Source organism: Kogia breviceps, chromosome 19 (genome assembly GCF_026419965.1).
Source record: "Kogia breviceps isolate mKogBre1 chromosome 19, mKogBre1 haplotype 1, whole genome shotgun sequence".
NCBI lineage: Eukaryota > Metazoa > Chordata > Mammalia > Artiodactyla > Physeteridae > Kogia > Kogia breviceps.
In genome coordinates, this window is record NC_081328.1 from 16,590,418 (window position 1) to 16,613,310 (window position 22,893).

The 22,893-nt window shown below is 55.1% G+C and overlaps 1 long non-coding RNA gene across 4 annotated transcripts; it reads left to right on the forward strand.

Moving 5' to 3' along the window:
* Nucleotides 1-1,864: 1,864 nt before the first annotated feature.
* LOC131746512 (uncharacterized) lies at nucleotides 1,865-21,832 on the forward strand. 4 transcript variants are annotated; one of them, XR_010838162.1, is made up of 7 exons: nucleotides 2,502-2,584; nucleotides 17,561-17,660; nucleotides 19,036-19,127; nucleotides 19,540-19,629; nucleotides 20,506-20,647; nucleotides 20,749-20,838; nucleotides 21,503-21,832. It is a non-coding gene; the product is annotated as an uncharacterized lncRNA (long non-coding RNA). The 4 variants fall into 4 exon arrangements; XR_010838160.1 differs by lacking the exons at nucleotides 2,502-2,584; nucleotides 19,540-19,629; nucleotides 20,506-20,647; nucleotides 20,749-20,838 and adding an exon at nucleotides 1,865-1,893; XR_010838161.1 differs by lacking the exons at nucleotides 2,502-2,584; nucleotides 19,540-19,629; nucleotides 20,506-20,647; nucleotides 20,749-20,838 and adding an exon at nucleotides 2,051-2,077.
* Nucleotides 21,833-22,893: the final 1,061 nt, after the last annotated feature.

Below are 22,893 nucleotides of genomic sequence, written 5' to 3' on the forward strand. Positions count from 1 at the left end.
CACTGCCATCACTTTTGCCACAGCTGAATACCACTTGTGCTATTATTTACTAAATACTGGTCTTTGAGTTAGCTCATTTTAACCTCATCGTAACCACAATATTCTTGAAATTTATTTTTAAAAATATATATTACATATTTTTAGCCTAAAACCATCTCACATATGAGCACCACGCTTTGGGAACACGGGTGGTAAGGAGCATCTTTGTGAAAGCATTTTCTGAAAGCTGGGAGCTAACAGAACTGTGAGAGACAGAGGAGTCCCAACCCTTTCAGGGTCCTGTTTTGCCCCAGAGGCAGGCCCAGCCCCACTGCCCAGTTTTCTGAATTCTTGTGGTTGACCTTCCCACAGTGACCACCTCAAGAAGCAAAGAACAGGCCCTGTCTGCTTGTGGACTGGCTCAGGACCTTTCCTGGGACGTAACCCCGGTGGAGGAGGCCAGAGCCCTGGTGTATCTATCTTTTCTCTTGTGAGCTGTGTCCTGACGCTGCACCAAGTTTGCAGATTTCCTTTCTTGTCCAGCTTTGATTCCATTGATGGAATTAGGTGCCCCCTACGGCCATGTCCTTTGATGTGGTCAGGGGGTAGCAGGGAGATTTCAAGCTCAGGGAGCAAATCTTAATCTTATGCGGGCTTCTCTGGGATCAGCGCTGGGGTAAACCCATTACATCCCTGCACTTTCATCCCCCCAGGACACCGGCTCCTCCAGGCTCCTCGAGTCTCAGAGATCCAAAGGGTTTGTCAGATTTAGAGACAGTAATAAAAGGGGAAGAGAAAGCAGAGCACGAACCCCAGACCCCTGCCAGCACCGGCAGCATCACCAGCAATGTCAGGGCATCTCCCTCTTTCTTCCCTTCTAATCCTGGGCTCCCACAAAATGGGGATTACAGAGGCTTGGGGCCAGAGGCCCGCCCTGCCCCAGCACTGGGCACCTCTGCAGTGCCTGGCTGCCATCTGTCCTCCATCCCTCCCAGAGCTGCTCTCCTGGGAGCACCTGCTCCTGCACATCTGTCTGCCCTGCCCTGGGATCGCCATGTGGGGTGTGGGGCCAGCTGGCAAACTGAACAGATAAACCACTCAGCCCACACCACAGTGAAGTCTTAAGGCACGACTTGGATTGGTGAGGCCAGGAAACAGAAGACAGGAACATAGCCAATATCTTTGCGTGGCCACTAGCAGGTATGTCTCATTATTTAAATTAAACCTGACTCCAAGGCTCCATCTGAAGAGAGGCAGGGCAACTCCATCTCAGTCATTATTTGCGTTTACCCATCCCTCCCTCTGCCATGGTCCCTGGAGCCCTGGCCATCTTGAGGATGGGGATCCTGGCCTATGGATGCTCCAGACTGGTCTCAAGATGAGGCATGTGGTTACTCCCCCCGTCCCGGCGTCTCCAGAGACACAGAGACACACACACAGAGAGAGAGAGAGAGAGAGAGAGAGAGAGAGAGAGTGAGGCATCAGGTCCCCACCAGAGGGGATTCCACCTAACTCGGATCCCTCTCCAATATTGGGAAAGCTCTCCCTCGGCCTCGAAGCTTTTCTGTACCATCCTTCCTCCCTACAGTCCCCCTAAAGGAACTCGGGTTTTCAGAAAACTCAGCCAGGAAGAGAGAAGTGGGTAAGCAGACAACTGGAAGGGAGAGAGGAAAACACAAAATTAACATTTCAAAAAGCGCGCTGCACGGCCCTCCGCTTGGCGCCTTACATTTATTTTCTCGTTGGTTTGCCAACGAGAAGGGCCTGGCTGGCCTCAGGTTCCAGGTGGGGAGGTTGAGGCCGGCCGCAGACGCGCTTCGCCGGGCCGGCGACGCGGCCCGGGAGCAGAGCGGCCGGCAGGGGGCTCTCGGCGCCGGCCTTCGCGGGAGGAAGCGCTGGCTGCGGCTCCGACCGGTCAGAGGAGGAAAAGGGAAAATTACTGGAGCTCGGGGGTGGGAAGGGCTGCGTGACTGGGAGGAAGGCACTTGAGACTGTCGGGTCTGGCAGCCCGCGGCCGGATTCGATCCCCGGGACAGCTCGGACGGCCAGGGAAAGGGGTGCCCGTGCGGCCCCACCCCGCCCGGGTGTCCTTCCGCGGGTACCGCAGGCTGGAGAGGGCTCCGCGGCCCGGGGCGGGGGCGGGGGCGCCGAGGGGCGGGCGGAGGGCGGGCCGGGGCGGGGCGCGTCCGCCCGGCTCTGGGAGGCGGTGCGGGCGGGCGCTGGCCGCGTCCGCCCGCCGGGAGCCGTGGGGCGCGCAGCCTTCCTGATGTGTCACCAGCACGTGGAGCCAGCTCGGGCTGCGCCGCGAGCGGGAGGAACTCCCCTAACTTTCGAGGGGTCTCGCCGCCCCACTCCTCTCCCCGCGGCGCCCGGCCCGCGCTCCTCGGGGAGGTGGCGGCAGCGGCCCCCAGGTCCCTGGTGGGTTGAGCGAGGCCCCGGCCCCCGGCCCGGCGCACACGGGGCGCCCGGGACGTCGGGGCGCCGGGTCCGGCTGGCGGCTGCTCCCCACGACCCCCGGCCGGGGCGCGGGCTCGGCGGCGCGGGAGGGCGAGGCCTGCGGTGCGAGCGGCCCGGCCGGCCCTGCGCCCGGCGGATCTGAGCGCAGGTAACCCAGGCGGCGCGGAGCTGGGCCTCGCAGGCGCGGCGTGGGATCGCGGCGAAGTTTCTCGGCGTGTTACTCTTGCGCTCGACCTGGGGTGGAGGATGGGGGAAGGCTAGGTTCCTGTGCCTCCCCTACCCCAGCTCAGTGTCTCGGCCTGCACCCCGGCGGCCCGGACGCCGCCGCGCTTTAGGTGTCGTGTAACCCTTCGGGGGCTGGTGTCGGAGCCCTCGGGTCGAGGTCGGGCGAGCAGGATGCCGCCTTTGGGGCACGCCGCTTGGGGAAAAACCAGAATCTCGGATGAGCAGAGCGCCTGGAAAGCGGGCAGCCGGATCCAGTCCCAGGAAGCCCGTCAGGGGCGCAGCCCGAATCCGAGACGCGCGGGAGCTGAGAGCTGGGTCTTTGCGGGCGAGATGAGGGTGTCGGTTCAACTGGCCTACAAAGTCCCAGTTCTCGGCCCCCGGCACCGACGGCTCCTCCTCGCCCCTCACCGTTTTCTCCCGGGCGGGCGAGAGCTCGGCGCCCAGGCGGGGCAGGGACCCCGGCCGGGCCGCACCTCTCGGGGTCCACACTGGAGATGGGGTGGCAAGGCACGCTCGCCGCGGACTCTGTGCGGAGGTTCGAGGGATCCCTGGGCTTGGCAGGAGCAGTGGGAACGCACTTGGAAATTCGAGTTGGTCACTGCTTGCGGTTCTTGTTCTCCGGGTGGAGCCGGATCCCCGCCGGGGCCGACCTGGAGGGAAGGGAGAGACGGAGCCCCTCTTCGTAACCGGCGGAGCCTATTCGTCTACAAGGCCCTGCCCTGCGCGTTCCGGAGCCGCAGCCTTAGCCTTGAGCTTGGGGGTGGTGAGGACCGCCCGAGGTCTAGAGTTGTCCCTGGGAATATGGGCTGGGATGTGGCGGTTTTGCCCCTCTCCCTGCGCCCCACCACCATTTCTTTAAAGATGCATCTTTGTGGGTGTGTTCCTAATGGCTAGCTTTTTGTTCCCTGACATTTGCAGCATAATGCTGACCCACCGTGAGTCCCCTTAATGTTTTATGCTGAGATTCCTTTCTTAAACCATTTATTCAGTAACTCTGCTTCTACCTTCCTCCCGCAAAAGAAAAACTCCACACTAACCCCTGAAACCTCCGGTCTGCCTGGTGTTGGAACTTTTTATTTTTGTTTGTATTGTGTTTTGGCTGTCTTGGCAGTGAGGTGACCTGAACCGTGCGAAGGACCAGTTGACAAAATAGGGCACTTTGGGCCCCCTTCTCCCTGGCTTTGGAAAACAGGAGAGGTTTCTAGAAGCAGGGAGGAGGGAGAGGGAGAAACCAGCCCAGCCAGGTTGGCCCACCTCTCTCGAAGTTGTGGAAACTTCTTCTAGAGGCTTCTCCAACTTCTGAGGGTCCGTGTAGTGGAGACCTCACAGGGTACCTACCACATCTCTGTCCCTGTTTTGGTGGCCATGAGGGGGTGTGAGCGTAGGGGAGCCCCATGGGCTATGGGATCACCGAGGCAGGGTTGGGCCCGTGAGCCCAGGAGTGGGCATAGCCCCAAACTGCAGTTGGCCGGCATTTTTTCCGTGTGAGCTTTGTCCTGCTGGCTCTAACCAGTGGACTGTGCAGACGTCAGAATTGTGGGAGAGAAGAGTTTATTTGGCCAAGTATCTAAATATACAGGCATCTTGATCAGTTTTGAGGCATAATCGTCTCGGAGTGGACTGGTGGGAGTTTCAGCTGGAGGCTTTGCCCTAATTAAGGAAAACGCTCTGTTCAGAGTACTGAGTCAGGTTGGGAAGACAGAGTTCTCCCTTTGAACCCATGTCTCTCCCGGCCCTGGGGATCAGTACCTTAAATTAAATGAAGTGGAAATCTCCCGAATATTGCGTGGTCATAAAACATCCGCAGGACTAGTCTGGAGCAGTGAGATGTGGAAAAGCTTTGCAACCACCCTGGAGGGGACAGGCACGGGGACGAGGGGCAGAAATCGCTGGGAATAAGGGAAAAGGAGCCGGGCAGTGCCCCAGGCCTCCCCTGGCCTGGCCCAGGTAGCCGGCAGTTTTCTCTCAGCCTGTGCCCTGTTCTCAGGGGCTGCCCAGGGTTTTAGGGATTTTTAGGAAATGCCTCGGGGCTTCATTTCTTTGGCTGGGGGTGGGAGTGAACGGTTAGGTTTTTTACTTTGCAGGATGTAATCGAGTCGGCTCTGCTGTGGGCTGGCCTGGCCTCCAGCAGCTGATTGTGCTGTGAGTTAGGCTGTGGTATTTAGGAATTGTGTTTTAGTTGCGAGCTTTTTGATTTCGCCGCCCCTTTGGAATTCTCATAGTTCCTGAAGCATATGCCCCCTCCCCAACCCCAATCCATCCCTCTAAGCTGGGTACCTAGAAGCTTCGCGGGGGAAGTGGCTTGAACGGCAGACTTGTTTGCCCTGGAGCCATCTTCAGAAAGCAGCTAAATGCAAGGTGGGAAGCTGGTGGGAGGGTAGGATTTTAGCCAGACCCCCAGGGAAAAGCACGGAAGACTCGTGAAATCCAGCTGGACTCATGGTCCTACCTACTGGGAGGAAACGTGCATTCCCTTAACTCTTAAGTAAATTGCAACCTGGTGAATAATTAACCTTGACCATTTCGTTTTTTCTTTTTTTTTTTTTTTTAACAAAAATAATATCCCAACCTGTGAAAGATTAGAGATCAATTTTTGTTCAGCGCGATTGCATTGACAAAGGAGCACTGGGAGAAGCCGACCCTCTCCCCTCCACCCCGAAGTCCTAGCAACTCAGGAAATTCTGCCACTTAGAAAATCCCTCCAGGGTTTCTCTGGTGGCAGTTGGGGGGAACGGCCTCTGAGCTGCCTCCCCAGGTCTCCTTCACTTCCTCTGCCCAAAGCCGAGCTGTCTGAACCCTCAGCAACGGTCAGGATTCTGTCCCCCACTTTGTGTAGCGACAGCTTGGCCTTCACTCCTGCATGGAGTTGATTCTGCTGTCAGGCCAGTTTGGGGCTCTGCGCGGGATGGTAAATATTTGGCCTGTCTCAGTCCTTTTACACAAAAGAACGGTGCTCCTAATCTGGGACAAGTCTGAGGAAGAGTTGTCTGAGAAACAGGGGATCCATCTGGGGTCCAAGAAGGGTTTTTCTCGAAGCAGCCCAGTGTGAGCGCCATGAAGGCGGATTTGGGGTCCAGATGTGTTCAAGTTAGAGTCTTATCTGCCACTTGCCAGCTGGGTGGCCTTTGACGGGTAACTTCTCTGTGCCCATTTCTTCCCTTGTGGACAAGGGTTCTGAGACCTCCCTTGTAACGCTTTGGTGAAGCTTAAATGAAAAATACAGGCACAGTGCCGGGCACACACCAGTAGAACTTCGACTGCTTGTCCTCATCTCCTCTGCCCTCTTATTTTCAATAAGCACTGGTGGGCCTCGGGCAAGTTATTTAACCCACTGGGAACAGAAGCTTTGTAATCCTAAAGCGGGATGATGCCTGGGAACCCCTTCCCCTGTCCGAGTCTACTGTCCACCATCCATGTGGCAGGGACCGGGCCAGGCTGGGGTTACAACCGTGGGTAAGATGGGCATGGCCTGTCGCTGCCCACTCCGATTTGTACCCCAGCTCTGAGCGCAGATGAAGGGTATTGTGAGTCCCCTTGTTATACCTGAGGCTGCGACTCTGAGGGGAAAGGCTCCCCCAGGATCTCACAGCTGCCTCTGGGGCCGAAGGATCAGGAAGCCCGGCCTTCTGGGTGCAGTAGGGCTTCCCGGGTAGGGTAGGAGCCAGTGAGCTGTGGAACAGGAGGTGGGTGGGTCTGGATTAGCCCCATTGCTTCAAGGAACCCAGGGTGCGCAGAAGTGGCTACCTCGCACATCTGCTCTGCCATGCGTCCAGCCTGAAAGCTCCCAAGATTCCACGTTTCATGGAAGGTCCCCATGAAAGGCGAATTGCCACAGCTGCGCTTGGCCCGCTCACTCATTGACCCAGCTGGCAAGCCAAATGCACTCTAGTGGGACCAGTCAAGCAGGGTACAGAATCGAAGGGCTGGGGGAGGGGAAGGAAATACTTTGATATTACAAACCGTAATATCTGCAGAGTAATCACCATGGGAGATAAAAATCAGGATTTCGTTGGACTTCCTTATACTTTTTTATGGTTTAGTGATGTTTTTATTTTGCATTTTGAACTAGAGGTTGAGGTGGGCCCATAATCTCTTCAGTGCTTTAGAGCCTGGGGCAGTGGGCAGGGTTTACTGGGACGCAGAGCAGGTGACTTCTCACCCACTGTGCAGCTCCCTCCCTCCTCCCTCTGGCACGCTCTGGGGAATTTTGAAATTGCCCTGTGGCCAGACCCCTTGTGTTTGCTGCCCAGGAGGACTGGGGAAGGAGGTGCTGTGTGGACAGACCATCGCCTGATTTTAATCTCAGCTCTGCCACTCTGGGCCTGAGAGCCCCCTTCTCTGTCAAGTGGGCAGCTGGACCAAATAGCGTGCACACCCCTTGTAGTCTTAACATCCTTCTAAGTTTCGGAGCCCCGAGGCGCAGAGGAGGGCACCGGGCTGGGACCCAGGCCTGGGGTTGGGAGGGGCGGGAGGGCTGGGGGAAGGACTCAAGAGATGTGCAGCTGGGAAATTTGGATCAGTCTGTGAGGACTTGGTGGTTCATTCTCATGAAATGCGCTTCCTCTCACTGGATTTCTGCCCTGGGGTGTGTGGGGTTCAAGGCAGAACGCTGGCTGCTTCTTGGTGACTGAGGCTTCAATTCTGGTTTTTCAATTCTCTGTCTCTGAGTCCACTGTAAGGTAGACCTCCTCCCGCACCCTTTTGAAAACAAGTCACTTGCATTGCTATTTATATGCTTATGGCACCTGGCTTTCCAGGAGGCTGAAGGCATGGTGGGGGGGGAAAGGGCGTTGGCTTTGCAGTCTCTCCCGTGGACTAGCTGGGTGACCTTGGACCTGTGACATGCCTTCTTGAGACTGTTTCCACATCTGTGATGAGACATGCCCACTGTGTAGTGTGATACAGGGGTCACATGAGGAGGCCGGTGTGAAACGCTGGGTGGCTTGGGGGGACGGTGGGGGAGTACATGGTAGCTGTTCTTAAGCGACCCCGTAGCTCACCCCAGGGCCTATGGGACCAGCGAAGAAAGCCCAGTGAGGTCAAGAAAGTGCACACCCTGAGCCTGGCGAGCCTGCTTGCTGCCTTAACATCTGGGGAGAAAACATTGGAAGAAAGGCAATATGGATGGGGCTGGAGGGGGTTCCTGTTTCTCCAGGGAGGTATGCCCAGTACAACCTAAGAGGGGTGGCTGTGGGGTGAAGTCACCGACTCTTCCAGGGGTGGGTGTATTTCATCACTTATTAGTGGGAGAGTCAGGATAACGTTCTCTTGAATCCTTTTCCTGTGGAGCTTGCTGCGGTGAGCTTAAGAACATGGGGGGAAAAAAAGTTTTTAAAAAAATGTGTCTTTGCTCTTGGAACCAAGAGGGCGATTAAACAGATACTTGGAACCAGGACTTGCATATAAGCAAATGTTGGTCTCCAACGTGCCTGGCCAGACCACTGTATATCTGGGAAAAGTCAACCAGACCACTTGCTCCCAGCTGGTTAGTGTGGGGGGTTCTCGCACCGCCCTGGGCTGCGTCTCCCTCTCCGCCTGCCCTGCCTCTCCTCCCGTGTCTGGTGATAGCAGGCGTTCATTGTCGCCCAGGTCTGGGTGCATGCGAACCTTGGCCAAGTCGCTGAATGTTAAAACATCTGGCAAAATATCACATTTCGACAATGGGCCTTTTCTGTAGAGCTGGGGATAGAGGGGGCAGTGCTGAGATGCTGCAAAACCACTTAAGCCTTGACAGTGGAAATGGGCAGGGTCCAGGATCCTGACTTTGAACACAAGGGGTGAAGATGGAGCAGGGAGGGGTACTCCTTAAAATAGAAGTAGTCCCCCAGAACCAGCTCCCCCTGTTTCCAGAGCCCGAGGTGGGGAGAGAGGGGGCTTTGGCCAGCCTACCTTGGCATCCTCCCTTTTGTCCTTTCGGTGGATTTTGTTGTAATTAGACAAGTCGTGACAAATATCCCATTGCCCTTTGGGCCGGGGAGCTATGAGGAGTCCTCCCTGGAAACCCAGCCCAGTTCGCTTGGGAGCCATAATTAGGCAAGAGAACAGTTCACGGGCCCTTGATTCAATAAAGACCCTTTTATGATGTTGGTTTTTCCCAGAAAAATAATACCACTTTGCCCCATTTATTGCATTTAGATGTGTAATCATATTAGGGCTCAGCAGCCCCGGGGACTGAAGTTACATAGTTGGGGTTTTCACCAAAGGCTGTTACCCGGTCTTCAGAGGGAAACAGTGTCCTCAGAGTGTGTGTGGGGGGGGAGACAACAAGGAACATTTTTGAGGATATTTCTCGCTTGGCATTTCAAGGACATTTTCTCCCATCAGGGTGAGCAGCGACCCAGGGGAAAAAAAAAAAACAAAAACAGAAAGTGAAACTAACTCGCCTGGCCAGTGTGGCTGCAGCCCTGCGTGCCCAGCAAGGTCCCTCCCTTGTCGCTGACCATATCTGGCAGTCAGATGGGTGGCACGTGCCCGGCAGAGGGCTGAAGGAAATGCCAGAGAGGATGCCTGTGGCCTCTGCACCGGGAGTCGTGGTGTCCCAGCACGTCTCCACCTCGATGGCAGGGCTGCAGGCGCTGGTGTGTGCAGGTGGCTGTCCTCTGCCTCGCCCAAGCCCCCCCTGTTGGGGCAGTCAGCCCTGACTAAATATAGTCCTGGAGGTCCCTGCGGCTTTGTTTGTTGGAAGGCTTTGCTTGGCCCCGCCCATGGCCCCTGGAGGCACCGTCTTCCAGGCATTTGCATATGGATGGCTCTCTCACCTGCAGGCCCCCTCCCCATGCAACCATCCCCTCTTACCTTTTAACCCCAGACCTTGTGTCCGAACGTCTCCCAATCACTCACGGAGTAAAAAATCCCTCCTAGAAATCTGCCCAGGGCCGGGGTGTTGGTAGAGATCACCAGTGGTGTCCAGAACTTCTTTCCCAATTCGCGGTTTAGAAATCTCAGGCGATGAGGAAATTTCTGAGAGTCCATTCGTAGGTGTGCTCTATTACGAAATAAGGTAGGACCTTTCATTAAAACTGTGTTGCATTATAAAGGGGGAAAATCCATGTAATTTCAGGACATCTCGTGAAAGGTATTGCTGAAATAAATACCTTTTCAGATATCCTTTAATTCAGAAGAACTGGTTTGTCTATTTATAGATATGGCATATTAAAATATTCTTTCAGTGTCACTACTCTCAAGGTGTGAGGTCTGTAGTTATTTTTCAATCTTATACTTTAGACTTTTTGGAAAAAGTGCTATTGTTATATATTTGTAATATATAAAATTTTTTGGTTCCCCCCCACCCCCAAAAGGAATATAAATAGAACACCTGAAACCAGATTCTGGTTAGGAATTTGTGATGGGATCAGTTATTTTAGATTTCCAATGAAACTTTGGCCACAGGGAGGTACACCAGGGGAAAAAATCACTGGTTTTCTGTTTTGGCTACCACTCACTCACCTGCTCCCCGCAAAACACCTAATGTGCCTGCCCATGAGGCAGCAACAGTGACAAGAAAACAGTTTTATTTTCCTTGTCCCAAGTAGATGGAGTTGGAAAAGTTACTCGTTTATGTCGGCCTCTCTGCTCCTGACAGTGGAGCAGGCAGATAAGTTTGGGTTTAAATACTACTTTTTTTCCCCCTACATTTTTCAGCAGTTATGTTAGTAGCTGTTCTTTGGAGAAAAAGTTCTGGTGATCTGAGTTCATTCAGTTCATATTTTCTGTGTGCCTTGTGTGTGGTTTCTGTGCCTCGTGGCCGGTAAGCCTGCAGGAGTAGGGACCTCCGACCAAGACATGAAGTCAGGACCCAGTGTTTGCACTTTGTAACAGTTGCCGGTGCAAGCCCATGATCATTTTATTGATGGCTGCACTGGGTCTTAGTTGCGGCAGGCATGCGGGATCTAGTTCCCTGAGCAGGGATCGAACCCGAGCCCCCTGCATTCTGAGCGTGGAGTCTTACCCGCTGGACCACCAGGGAAGTCCCAAGCCCCCAGTCCTTTATCCAAAATTCTGAACTCCAGAAAATTCTGAAAACCACAAGCTGTGTTTATAATGAATTTCCTGGGGAATCCTGACCCGTACTGACTTGAGACAATTAGAGTCTGTTTCTCTTGGGGGAGTGTGAATCTTCATGGCTTTCACTGCAGAGACATTACTGTGTGTGACTCCGGGGGCTGCCCTATGGCATAGTATGTGGCCTGTGCACCACGTTACCTGAAAAGTTCTGAACCATGTAGGGCCTGAAGGTTTGGGGTATGAGAGGTTGCGGCCATCACAGGCCCCATGGCTTGCAGCAAGCCCTTCTCTCCCCAGGCCTTGAGCTCCATGAAGGCTCACCGAGTTTTGCTCACTGTGGTATCCTCAGTACCCAGCTGGGTGCCTGGTGCCTCCTAGGTGCTCAGTGAATACTGATCAGAAGCAAGGGTCAGCCAGCTTTGTCCGTGAAGGCCAAAGAGTAAATATTTTAGGCTTTGAGGGCCATGGGCCCCATGTTGCAACTCTTCTGCTCTGCTGTTGTAGTGTGAAAGCAGCCATAGATAATACATAAATGGGTGAGTACCTGTGTTCTGATAAAACTGTAAGGATGGTGGGTGGGTGGGTCTGGCCTGTGGGCCCACAGTTGGCTGACTCCTATGAGGAAGATAAACGCATCCTAAATGTAGACCCTTCCCCATTCTGTTAGCCCTGCTGTCTGCAGGCCTGGTCTGCTCGTTTCCCTGTCCCAGTGGAGTCTCTTTACTAAAGAGATAAAGGCAGCGCCCACCCCTGGCATCGGCTCCGGCTCCTCCCATGTTCTGGACACATGGCCGAGAGGGAGGCGCTGCCCTCCCTGGACCGGCCTGGTTCGTGGGAGTGGGTGTTTGTGTGGACGAATGCGTTTGGGCTCCGGTCTAGCCTTGCGGAAGGCAGATCACTCGGGCCTTCACCCACTGATGGGTTTTTTGGGGGCTGAGCCAACCTCGGGGCAGGCTGGCTGTCAGCATCGGGCCAGGCAGGGCTGGAGTTGGTGGGGCGTGGCGGGAGCTGAGTGGGGTGAGCGTGAGCGTTTAGGAGGTGTTTTCGGCCAAAGAATTTCTGGCAGAGGGACGTGGGTGAACGTAAACCCAGGGGCTCTGATGGCTGAGTTTCAGCTCTCCTGGCTGTGTCCTTCCCAGCCCTGGAGCGGCCAGCAAGGGTGGATGAGGCCAGCGAGTCCAAGAAGGCTTCCACTGCGGTGGAGGCTCAAATCCTGCCGGGCCCTGGGGCTCCACCCCACGGTGGGCTGGCCTGGGGTGGGGTGGCTGGAAGGAGGGCAGCACCTTGCAGAGCTCACGCCCCTGAGCTGAGCGCTGGGAGCAGCAGCGTCCCTAAGCCCGGCTTCGGCAGGCCCCCAGGCCCCCCACTGCAGGCCCTGGCTGGGTCTAGCTGCTTCTCTGTAGCAGGGGCGCCCCCAGGACATTCTGGGACTGCTGCCCCCTGCTCAGCCACCTCCTTCCCTAGTCCGGGTGGAACCGCTGTATGGTTTTCTTTCGTAAGCAAACTCCGAACAAGGGCTGATGTCTCTGGTCGCTGGCCTTTCTTTTTCTTCCATCATGGTTTTGTGGGTTGCTGGCTATTTTAGGGACTCTGAGTTTGGAGTGGAGCCTCCTTACTCTGCAGCTCCCTTGGAAGCCTCGATGGCTTCTCAGCCCCCAGCAGAAAGGGGGCAGCCCCGGTGTCATCCGTGTGTGTTCCGCACAGGGCGAGAGCTTAGGGAGGCCCCGAGGAATGGCTCTAGGGGCTGGTGTGTTTGGTGGTTAGCTCTGCTGTCGGAGCCAGGCTCAGGTGGGTCCCATCGCACACCTGGCACGGCCCGGGGCAGCCTTCCCAACCTCATCTCATTATTGAGCTCTGGGGCCAGGCAGTGCTTCTCATACTGGGGTGTCCTTGTGAACCACACAGGGAGCCTGTTAGCAGCACAGACTCCAGGGCCCCTCGGTTGACCTAGGGGTCCTGGGGTCAGCGTTGTTAATAAGTGCGTGTGCTCTAAGCCTTTATGGGAATGGACTCATTTGTTTTTCCATGTATCCCCTCTTCTTTGGATTTCCTTCCCATTTAGGTCACCACAGAGCACTGAGTAGAGTTCCCTGTGCTCTACAGTAGGTTCTCATTAGTTGTCTGTTTTATACGCAGTAGTGTATATATGTCAATCCCAGTCTCCCAGTTCACCCCCCTCCTGGGTATCCATACATTTGTTCTCTACATCTGTGTGTCTGTTTCTGCTTTGCAAATAAGTTATCTGTACCATTTTTCTAGAGTCCACATATATGCATTAATATACGATATTTGTTTTTCTGTTTGACTGACTTTATTCTGTATGACAGACTCTAGGTCCATCCACATCTCTACAAATGACCCAGTTTCGTTCCTTTTTATGGCTGGGTAATATTCCATTGTATATATGTGCCACATCTTCTTTACCCAGGAATGGACTCATTTACTTCTCCCAGCAACCCCACGAAATAGGTAGTTACCATGATCTTGGAGCACAGAGGGGTTAAGGAGCTTGCCCAAGGTTCTTGGCTAGTCGGTGGTGAACTGGATCTCACCCTCCTCCTCCTCTGTTCCACTGCATTGGGGCACCCCAGGCAGTGAGACCCGCTCATGCAGAGGCTGTGCAGACCAGGGCTGGGGCTTCTTAGGAGGCAGTCATGTTGCTGAATGGTTCAGACAGCTCGGCTCGTAGTGTGTGGGGACAGTTTGGGTTTTGCTGGTGGAGTATATGGCCGTGATCTTGGTTAGGGCAGAAGGTTGCAGCAAGGTGACAGCTGCTGTAACATAGCTTTGAGGGGGCTGAGGCTGTAGTCGGGCAGTTGGGCTTCTGGGCACACGTGCTCTTTGTCTGAACAAGGCAGGACCCCGGGGTGTGGGGAGAGGGTGCAGCATTAGTGCCCAGGGAGCAGCAAGGCCTGTGCCCTCACACCTGTCCCAGTTGCCCTCTGAGAAGGAAGAATTCTCCATGGTCTGAGTCCTTGGAGACTCCCAGGGAGCCTGGCCCAGCTCTTGGGGTCTGAGGGCAAAGGGGAAACTGCTTGGAGAGGGGAAGACATTTTTGTCGGGAGCCGCCCAAGCGCTCTGTATGCTTCCTTCAGTCCCCACGTCGCCCTGCAAAGGGGGCTGCTTATTCCTATTTACTGATGTGCAAGCGGAGGCACAGAGAGGCAAAGTAACTTAGACACCGTCACACAGCAAGTAAGCAGGTAGTGGCACCAGGTCTGTCTTGTGTGGGATGCGCTTTTCACCGCAGCGGGGGGTCCCCCTTGTTCTGAGAGGCCACATGGCCTGCACACACAGCAGGACTGGTGACCAGGCCCCTCCCTGAGGAGTGGGCGCAATGGCAGCCTGGGTTGGGGGGGCTCCCAGGAGCCAGCTGGGCAGATTCCAGCTGAGCTGGGGCCCTGGGTGGGATGGCCTCGCTTCAGGGGACGGGTTACCGGCTGATGGGTGGCATTCTGAGGAGTCCAAGGCCCAGGGTCTGTGGGAGGGGCCTGCTGGGGCCTTCCTGGTTGGGGTCGGGGGGGGGCTGATGCTCGGAGCTGAACCTCTGCCACCCTGGAGGCTTACCTGAGTCTGGGGGCACGAGGGATCCCTCATAAAGGAGGACCTGAAACCAAGCTCTGATTCCAGAGCCCCTTTCTTCCTCCTCTAAGAAAAAAAATCAGCCACTGGCCCCTCCTGTTTTTTCTCGTTGGCCGCTTTCTGGCCATCCCCTCACCCCTACCCCCAGTCTCTTCCAGCAGAGCGGGCAGCTCGCTGATTTGAACCTGAACGCCATCGGGACAAACCAGAAGCCCGCACTGCTCTTTGCCCACGACAGGCTGTTTGCGGGCAGGGGGTGGGGAGTCTCTACTATTCCTGCGTCACGACGGGCCTGTGACCGTCACTCGGCCTCTCGAGCTCAGTACCTGCAAGACGGGTCCACGCCCCGCATGTGAAGACGAGGGCCAGTTGGCCCTTCCTCCGGGTCTTCCTGCTTTGCCTAGTTCTTGGGGCCCCTTGCCACTTGGGATTCCACCAGGATTGTAGCCCCCGGCTCCCTGCGGGCAGAGGCACCGGGTTCTGAGTTGGAACAGAGGCTGGTCACTCCTGGGCGTGCCTGGGGGTACGGGGCGGGGGGGCAGTGAAGCCGTCCACAGTCCAGGCCGAGCATTGGGGAGAATCATGCCACCGTGGAGACCCCGCAGCTACCCGCCCTGCCACAGAGCTTCCCGTGGGCCACCATCTCCTCCTCGGCTCAGCTGGGCCAGCCGGTCGACTCCTTACTCACCCGGAGAGTGCTCAAGGACAGCAAGAAAAATGAGGGACTTTCAGGGGCAGCTGTGTTTTCTGACTCAGTCATAATGCCCCTAAAAATCCTTCTTGTTCTTGCAGTGTGCGTCAGGCAGTGGCCCCAGGCCACCCGGCTGCTCTGGGATGGGAAGGGCTACCTGGGGTCCGACTGGCGTGTCCTCCCCCATCGTCCTGAAATGAGAGTGAAGGGGAACTTACTGATTGTTAAAACGTTTTGTTGGTCGGTGCATCGATTTGCATGTACTTTTATAATTCCTTCTTTGGGGAGGCCCGGGCCTCGAGGCATTCCTGGGCAGATCAGAGCCCAGGAGAATGCAGGGTCTCCCCGGTTTGTGTGTGGGGAGCCCAGCTGCACATGTCCAGCCCAAGGAAGGGTAGCGTCGGGGGCACTTGTGTCCAGGGCAACAGTGCTGGCTGGGCTGGCCGGGATGCCCCACCTGTCCTGAGAAGCTGGCACTGTTTAGGGACACTGGGTTTTAAAACGGAAGGAGCCTCGGTCCACGCGCTGAGACCCAGTGAGCTGGCCGTTTTGCATAGCCGCCTGCAGTGGACGGAGGTCTTCCCCCCAGCTGTGACCCTAGAGCCTGCTTTCTCTCTCCCAGATGGTCTCTACTCCTCTCTCACCTCCTGGGTTTCCACCGTGCTCAGCAGGTGCCCCATCCACAGATACTTGTGCTGAGCCAAGGCTTTTATGGGTGGAGGTGGGGGTCCCGGGGGACTGTCAAGCAGAAATAGCAATTGGTGACACGCCCCCCTTAACACCATCCCGCATGTCACCGGATCCCATAGCATCGTCCTCTCTGGCAGAGGCTGGGCAGGTGGCCAGCCTGTGGATGGGCGGACAGGGAGGTGGACAGGCAGTAAGCCTGACTGTACCTGCTCCCGTGGTCCATCCTGGGCCCTGTCAGCCTCCCAGTCAGCAGAGGAAGTTCGTCCTCGAGGTATGTCTAAGGTTTCCCCCCAGGTGCCAACGCAGAAGCTCTTGTCACGCGAGAAGGTGGCCGTTGGCGGGACCCTGACGGCCACGATCCTCCTCCTCGGCCAGCTGAGCCCCCTGCTCCTTGGGCTCCTGCGGTCCTCACTGTGCCGCCATCCCAGCTCCCAGAGACAGTGTTTAAGGCGCTGAGTTTGCTCAGCATTCTTCTGCCCAGGGGAAGGGATGGCTCCAAGGTAAAGGTCAATACGGGACAGGGGGAGTGATGTTTATTCCTTCTTGGTAAAATGTGGGCGGGGCTCGTGAAATGAGCTGCTCACATCCCACAGTGGATACCCCCTCTCACAGCTAAGCATTTGCTAACCTCAAATCAGCTGCCCCTCCCTGAGGCCCGTCTGCCCTGCTCTTCCATCCCCACAAACCTCCTTGTTCCTGAGTGTGTTCCTCATTCTTTACCGCAAAACATCTGCAAAAAACAAAAAACAAAAAACATAATGCATAAGAAATAAAACTGATTACTGGAGAGCATTTCAAAAATCCAGAAGGATGAAGAAGGTTTATAGATAACCCATACCTAGAGATCATGTCTGCTAATGAAATAGATCCTTCCAGCACTTTTTTTCCTCTTTGTATGTATACCCTCACCCAGTTAGCAGGATTGGGGCTTCCAAAAGTGGTGAAGCTCTTAACCCATCTGAGCGATGGCCCTGGGCCCTTGGGAGGCAGAAAGTCTCTGATTTTCTTTTTGCCAAGTGGGCCAGGGTGCGCCAAAACTTACCTCCAGCCTGCAAGCTCGTTGGGAGGTATTGGGGTCAGCACTGGGTCTCTAAACCGAGACTGGTGAAGTTGCTGGGGAGGATGCTAGAAATGTGGGCTCTGGGACTTCCCTGGCCGGTGCAGTGGTTAGGACTCCATGCTTCCTCTGCAGGGGGCACGGGTTCAGTCCCTGCTCTGGGAAACAAGATCCCACAAGCCGCTCGGCCAAACAGCAGCAACACAGAAATGTGGGCTGTGCCCTGATTGCGTTCTAAGTGGGCTGCTGCTTTGCTTCCTGACTCTGGGCACACGGAAGAATCACTTATCGTTTAAAAAAATTTTAGGGCTTCCCTGCCTGGTGGCGCAGTGGTTAAAAATCCGCCTGCCGATGCAGGGGACATGGGTTCGAGCCCTGGTCTGGGAAGATCCCACATGCCGCAGAGCAACTGAGCCCGTGCTCCACAGCAAGAGAAGCCACCGCAATGAGAAGCCCGCGCACCACAACAAAGAGTAGCCCCCGCTCGCCACAACTAAAAGCCCACGTGTGGCACCGAAGACCCAACACAGCCATAAATAAATAAATAAACGTATTAGAAAAAATTTCAGTGCCCCCCCGCCCCCCTCCAGGAGCAATTGGATCTGAATTGCTGGGTGTGGGGAGGGACCCAGGCCTTGGTACCTTTGTTTTTCTTCTGTTCCTCAGGTGATTCTGTTAAGCAGCCAGAGAACTGTCCAGGTCCATACCCACAAGTTAGTGATGGAAGAGATTGCCTCCAGCTCTGCCTTCAGAGCCTGATGGAGGAGATGGCACCATTTGCAGCTGGCAGGCTTTCACTTCCATTTGCAGCTGGCAGACTTTCACTTCCATTATGTTCTCTGCTGCTCAGTCACCTTTTGATGCTCATTTTACAGACGGAGGACCGAGGCTAACGAGATCAGGAGACTTCCTGAAGGACACACGTCTAGGATGCAGCAGAGCTGGGGTGTAGATCTGCAGCTTCTGACTCCCAAGGTTAGTGCTCTTTCTAAAATTGCCATTTATAATTAGCATATTTAGTTACAACAAGATATGGTCATCACAGTGTCCTGAGTTGGGTGGGTGCCCCTGTCTCACAGGGAGGCTGGGTGATCGCCCCTTTGTCTCCCTGATGCTGAGTATGTACATGGCCAGCCTGGACCCACGGCCCGCCCCCATCAGCCTGCCGTGCCAAGGATCCCAGCTCTGGGCAGGGCAGGGTTTAGCCCCTTTTGCAGAACACGCAAGGGGTGTGGCTCAGGTCACACAGCTGGTGGGTGGCACAGGCCTAGCGGTCCCTGCTCCTTGCCTGGACAGAGGCATCCAGGAAGCAGCACAACCCACATGGGGCTTTGCTCGTCGGGGGCCCTGCTCGGAGCTGGCGGCCCTCGGGGTCAGGACCCCTGCTGGGGGTGCCTCCCTCATTCCTGCAGAGCTGGACTCCCAGGGCATGGGCAGGCACACTGTTGGCTCTAGGGAGTGTCACTGTTCCTGGGCCGGTCCGCAGGGCTGGAGGGCCTGGACATGACAGCAGAGACAGGAGGTGGAAGCTGAGAATGTCCCTCTCCCAGGGCCCAGCAGCTCTGGGCCTGGCCCATGGGCTTCCTTTGGCAGGGAGGGCCTGAGCTTTGTCCACACCACCTTCCCTTGCTGGGCCTGGGCTCTCGCCTTGCTCCCCACCAGCTCTTTGCGGCAGAGTACACGCTCTTGGCAATGCCATCCATTTAACCTTCTGCTTCGCAGAAGACAGGCCGGTTGGGCAGACAGACCCAGCCAGCAGCTTGGTGGGAGATGGGGTGTGAGGGCCCTTGGCTCAGGCTTCTCTTGCCCATATTCTCTGGGGAGCTGGCCCTAAGCTACCTTGCTTACCTGGGTCAGAGATAACCTCAGCTCAACTGAAAGCCTAGAGCAATCAGGATGAGGGCAGAGTTTTTTTGTTTTTGTTTTTGTTTTTTTTTTTTGCTGTACGCGGGCCTCTCACTGTTGTGGCCTCTCCGGTTGCGGAGCACAGGCTCCGGACGCACAGGCTCAGCGGCCATGGCTCACGGACCCATCCGCTCTGCGGCATGTGGGATCCTCCCGGACCGGGACACGAACCCGTGTCCCCTGCATCAACAGGCGGACTCTCAACCACTGTGCCACCAGGGAAGCCCAAGGGCAGAGCTTTGAGCTCCTGGAGTTGGTGGGCGTTTGCCCAGGAGCCAGGTTGGGGGCAGCCACTTAGCCGGGGCCTTGGGTAAAGCCCCCTCCCCTCCAAGCCTCTTGCCTTGTTTGTTTAATGGACATAATAGTGCCCTGTAGGAGTATGTCCACTTTCTAGGCATGTTCTGAACAGGTAGGATGTTGTGGCTCCCTGTCTCTCCCCTTCCAGGAGGACACTTCATCAGAGCACCCAGGGAGGTGTCTGGCGTGGAGAACAGGCTCGTTTCGTGCTGGTTGCAGTGCACTGCTCAGGAAGTGAGGGTAGGTCTCCAGGCGTTGGATTGTGTCTTCTGTCCGTGATCTCTACAAAGATGACCTTTTCTTCAGTCCTCTCTCTGGCCCTCCTGCCCTGGCCAGACCCCGTTAGGATTGGTGGTTCTGGCCTGAGAAGCTGTCCTGCTTGCCCCCTTTGCCCTGTGTGCCTCTCTGGTCTGGCCCCCCCGAGGCCCAGGGAGTCATCCTTCCCCCCTCCTTGGGGTTCATCTTACAAGTCCGGATGCCATCAGCTCCAAGGAGTTCCCTCTGGGCCAGAGCTCCTCCCTCCTCCGCCGGCCTCCTTGGGGTGCAGATAGACAGCCCAGCACAGGCCGGAAGGGCTTTCTGTTTGCCTTGGCTGGTGGGGAAGAGATTAGTGCTCGCTTTCTGTTTTGACTATTGTATCTAACCAACACAGAGCCTGTGACATCGCAGGAAAGCAGCCTTGGGTCTTGAATGAGTTTGGGGCCTGTCCCTGATGGCCTGGCCTCTGCAGAGATGTCTGGAGGTAGGAATGGGTGATAACACCACCCCCCGGGTACAGAGAGATGTGATGACCATCTGTCGGTTTTCCCGACCCAAGGTCCACAGCCCTTCTTTTCTTTCCTTCGGGGGATGACTTCTCCCCACCTCCTGGGATTCACATGGGCCCACTCGCCATCCACTGGCTTTAGAGGCAGGCATGTGTCCCAAGCTGGACACTGAGACTCCCTCTTGGGACTTTTGCAGCAACTCTGGGAAAAGAGGCATTCACTTTTCATGGGAGTTGCCACATTGATGGAACTCCTGCTCTCCACTTGAGGATGGAGCCAAGTGGTAGAGAAAGTATGCTGTCCCCAGACCTCAGCAAGCCCCTGGATCCAGCCATGCCTGAAGCTAACCATACCTCTGGATTAACCTGATTATATGGGCCAATGAATGCATTTCTTTTTTTCTAAAACTATCCTGAGTTGGATTTCTGTCATTGAAAGAGTCCTATTAAAGCTCTGTTTTTCTTTGGTCTCACTTAAGAAATCCACTTTGAGGTATCCACCCACTTTAAGTGTCTAATTCATAAATTTTTTCAAATGTGTACACCCTTGTAACTACCACCACAGTCAAGCTATAGAACATTTCAAGTTCCCTCATTCCCCTTTATGGTCAATTCTCCTGACCCCAAGCAACCACTGACCTGCCTTTGTTGTAGAGATTCATTCAGTCTTCTCTCTGGTCAAGTCCCTGGAGGTCGAGGAGAGCGTTTCTCTGATGCTCATGTTGTGGGTCAACGTGGGTCATTTCCCTTGGGGTTCAGAGTCACCCCTGGGTCCAAATGTGCTGAAGCCAGAGGCACCTCTGGGTCCCACAGTTCTGTGGTCCAGCACATCCTTTGCTTCATTTGAGCCAGCTTGCCACGGAAGGAGTCCTGGCTAATACAGCTCAGCCCGGACTGCACCCTTCAGTGAAGCTCCCCTCAAGGACCCCCCCCTCCGCCCCAGGCAAAATCAGCCATCAGTCCAGCTCACCTCCTGGGGGCCAGACACTAACTAGTAAGTGCTTTACAGCGTTATCTCAAGTCCTCTCAGCAACCCTAGGGGGAGGTACTGTTAGCCCCATTTTACTGGGATGTGGGTCTTCTGTGCCTCTACAGCTCCTCTGTCCACCAGACTCCTAGCTGCTTGCTCTGCCTCAGCCGTGGCTGTCTCACAAGTGAAGCTGACCCCTCCCGACCACATCCCAGGTTAAGGGGGCCGGCTCCCCAGGGGCTGGAGAGTGGGAGCCGTATGCCGGGGAGGGAGGGATGAACTTTGAGCCATAGTGTAAGCAGCTTTTGGCAGGAAAGAGCTCTCTGCAGGAGGCCCTTTTGTCTTGCCAGTAACCTAGCACACCTTTCAGATTTTTTTTTTTTAACATCTTTATTGGAGTATAATTGCTTTACAAAGGTGTGTTAGTTTCTGCTCTATAACAAAGTGAATCAGTTATGCATATACATATGTACCCATATCTCTTCCCTCTTGCGTCTCCCTCCCTCCCACCCTCCCTATCCCACCCCTCTAGGTGGTCACAAACCACCGAGCTGATCTCCCTGTGCTATGCGGCTGCTTCCCACTAGCTACCTATTTTACGTTTGGTAATGTGTATATGTCCATGCCACTCTCTCACTTCATCCCAGCTTACCCTTCCCCCTCCCCATATCCTCAAGTCCATTCTCTAGTAGGTCTGTGTCTTTATTCCCGTCTTACCCCTAGGTTCTTCATTACCTTTTTTTTTTTCCCCTTAGATTCCATATATATGCGTTAGCATACGGTATTTGTTTTTCTCTTTCTGACTTACTTCACTCTGTATGACAGACTCTAGGCTTTGATCACACAAAACCTTGCTTAACTTTCTGGTTCTTTCTGTAGATCAAAGAAGTAGAAATGAAGGAGAAGTAATTAACAGATGACCAGATCTCTTCCCCAACTTCCCCTGCAGTAATCCCACGAGCAAACTGTGTGAACAAGATAGCGTCTAAAGAAAAATCACAAGAAGTCGACAAAGCTGCACATGGTGCGAGATGGCGACGACTCTGACCGCCTATCTCAATGATTAACTGAGATTACTTCCCTGTTTCCCCTCAAAAACGTTTATGGCCGAGCAGAATCTTTGGAGGTGGTTTTGGGGGGACACCGAGTCCCCCATCTCCCCAGATTGCGGGCATTCTGATTAAAAGCAACTTTCCTTTCTACCAACAACTGCTTCTCAGGTGTTGCTTTCTCAGCAGCGAGCAGCCAGACCTGAGTTCGGTAACAGTAGGAGGTGAGATGAGGATAAATTCCTTCATCCTCTGTCCCTTGGACCACTTGAGGCACATTTTCCACCTGTGGTCTGTTGTACAGCAGCGTGGTTATACATCACCTTGCATTGCTTCCCATTCTTCCCGACCTCCTCTCTCTTTTCCCTCACTTTTGCCACCCTGGAATTCCACTTCCAAGTTAAAGTATCAGCACCTAATCCCTTGGCAAGGGCCGTGCTCTCTAGGGAACTCTGTAGCCTGGCTCCTGGGACTGCACTACACGGCCTCAGTGAATGTTGAAGAAGAGAATAGATGCACAACATGTCCTGGCCATGGGCTTGGGGACTGGTTAGGGGGCAAGCATGGTGCCAAATTCATCACAGATTATTCTCCTTTCTCTCTCCCCCTCCATTCACTAGGTCTAATCAGCCAAATCCTCTCTGACTCCATGCTGTTACGTCAGAGGCTGTGGCCTCCCCCAGTAACCTCTGGTACAAAAGAATCCACGCGCCTCATCCTCCGCTTGCTAGGTGTGGAGGCTGGCAAGGTGCTCAGCCTCTCTGAGCTAGCTGCCCCATCTGTACAATGGGGATAAGAATGGTCTCACTACCTGGGCCTGGTAGGTTGCCTGACACTTGGTTTGTGCCTGGTGCAGAGTCGGGGAAGGGCATCATTGAGGCTGCCTGCCCAACTACAGCCCTGCTCTCTTTTGGGAAGCACCCCTCCTCCATTCTCAGTCCCTACTGGGCAAATGGAGGCTCTCCCCCATCCCACCCCATTCCCAACTAGCACATCTCAATATTGACCACAAATATTGGCTCAGGCCTGGGCATAAGACCTAAGTCAAACCGGCCCCTGCAACAGTGCCCGGAAATTTCTGGAATAAGGAAAGAGGTGCTTGCTCTTTGCTGAGATCCTTAGCCTGGAGCTACCAGAGGCTGTTTTTACTATTTGGACATTTGAGAATGAAGTTAGTGCAGTGACGGCGGAAGAAAGCAAAGCCGAGAGATGGAGTAGGAC